The following is a 2316-nucleotide window of genomic DNA, read 5'->3' as shown; positions in this document are numbered from 1 at the left end:
AGGGGCCGTGGCGGGGGAGTGGGGTGGGGGGGTTAGAGACGGCAGCGGCCGAGGGAGCCGTGGAGCCGAGGAGGGAAGGGGAGAGAGGAGGAGAGAGGAAGCAGGGGAAGGGAGGGAGGGAGCTAGGAGCCAGAATGGGGGGGGGGGTGCCTTGGCAGTGTTAACTCCTTCGCTGCTGGCAGGAACCCGGATAATGGGATAGAAGCAGAAGCAGAGGCCGTAAGGCAAACATGGAGGCCTGGCTAGTCTCCAGTGATGACAGCAAAGACAAGGAGGATGGCTTTCGTTTCTTAGAGGAGGAAACACCACAGTTGGGTTGGGAGCATCCATGGTGGTTAAAGTACTGGAGGGAGGCCATGGCAGAGGGTAGGATGTGAGGGAGGGGCTGACAGCAGGGCCTCCTGGGGATCTACTTCTTCCCTAGGCAGCACAAGAAGAAGCCTGGAAAGTAATTATGGCCTGGACTCTTTAGTGCTGCAATTGGGACAGATCAAAAAAAGGGGAGTAAAAAGGGGTACAGGCTGACTGACCACAGAAAGTGCATTCTCAGTGCCCTCAACCCTTTGGACAAAATCCTGACTCAGGATTTTGTCACCAAGGTCCCCTGGTCTTATTTTAACCTTAGCAAAAATGTGTGCATCCCTCCAGTCCTGTCCTCTCCCTCGGGAAGCCAGGTACCCACCCTCACCTCTTTACCTGGCTCTCTGTGATGCAAGCCTCATAATAGTCCAGGATATCTGTCACAGGAACAGAACTAAGTCACCCTCCCACACCCCAGGCTTCTCTGGTCACCCCGCCACCATGGCTTCCATTTGTCAAAAGAGAAACTCCTCTAGTCAGACCAATGGATGCTGATGGAGGGCACTGTAGGGATGAACTTTCATGGGGGTTCACTCCAGCTTGGCCCAAATGCTCAGGATCCCAACCAGCCCAGAACTGCAGTACTTGACCTCACAGGCCCAGACCAACACTTTCCACTCTGGCCCCTCAGAACCCTGGGGTTACTCAGCCAGCAAGGCCTGAAAAAAGTCACTGTGCAGCACTGTGAGGAGGGGAGGTGCCCACCGCAATAGTGGGGGGGGGGGGCTGGAGCCAGAGGGCTGACGTGGGAGCTGATAAGTGAAAGAGGACTGAGACCAAGACACTAACACACTCAGTCACCTCAGCTTTCCCAGCCTTTGCTCTTTCACTCCAGACCCCATGGAAAGATTCAAGGAAAGAAAGAGCACTGAATCCCAGCCCCCATCACACATTCAGGACTCCTCTCCAAAGACCCACTTTTTCACCTCTTGGTCTCTGGGACATAGCTCTCTTCTCTCACTTTAATCTCCCTAATCCACAGGGATTGGAGCTGAGCTGCCTTCTCTCCACCCAGTTGTAGCTGATAGGTAGACTGTTGGGCTCACTGTTCCATTCTTCCCCAGGTCCCTGCAAGAGCAGGTCCCACCAACACCACCTTGCTACACATACTGTGCCTCCCCAATGACAGGCATGATTTAGCTTTCCTGAGGTGTGGAGAAGAGGGTTTCTCCTAAGAAAGCTCTAGCAACTCAGGAAGAACTAACCTGAGCTAACCTAAACCAGCTCTTCCTCCTCTCAGGCCTGACCACAGTACAGAAAGAGGGGTATAAATTTCTTGGAACTTCTTTAGATTTTGTTGTTCTTGTTGAGACAGGGTCTCCCTGTAGACCCGGCTGGTCTGGAACACGCTATGTAGTCCAGGCTGACCTCCATCTCATAAAGATCCACCTGCTTCTGCCTCCCATGTGTTGGGATTCAAGGCAAGTGCCATCATGCCAAGCTTTATATCGATTTTTTTAAATTGTGTGTGGGAGGCTGGAGAGATGGCTCTGCGGTTAAAAACACTGACTGCTCTTGCAGAGGACTCGGGTTTGATTCCCAGCACCCACATGGCCCCTAACAACTGTCTGTAACTCCAGTGCCACAGGATCTGACGACGTCTTTGACCTATGCAGGCACTGCACGACACTGATGCACCTACTTACATGCAGGCAATACACAATAAACATAAAATAAAAATAAAATTTTTAAAACGTGTGTGTATGAGTGTATTGCCTGCATGTGTGTAAATGCACCCATGTTGCACAATGCCCGCGGAGGTCAGAGGAAGGCGCTGGAGTCCCCTGGAATTGGAGTTGCAGATGGTTCTTAGCCCCATGTGGGTGCTGGGAACTGAACCTGGGTCCTCTGCAAGAGCAGCCAGTGCTCTTAACCGCTGAACCAGCTCTCCAGCACTATTTCGATTTTTTTTTTTTTTTTTTTGGTCTTTTTTTTGAGACAGGGTCTCCCTGTAGC

The sequence above is a fragment of the Nannospalax galili genome, unplaced genomic scaffold (assembly GCF_000622305.1).
Source record: "Nannospalax galili isolate Female #2095 unplaced genomic scaffold, S.galili_v1.0 scaffold146, whole genome shotgun sequence".
Lineage (NCBI taxonomy): Eukaryota > Metazoa > Chordata > Mammalia > Rodentia > Spalacidae > Nannospalax > Nannospalax galili.
Note: the sequence above shows the minus strand (reverse complement) of the source record.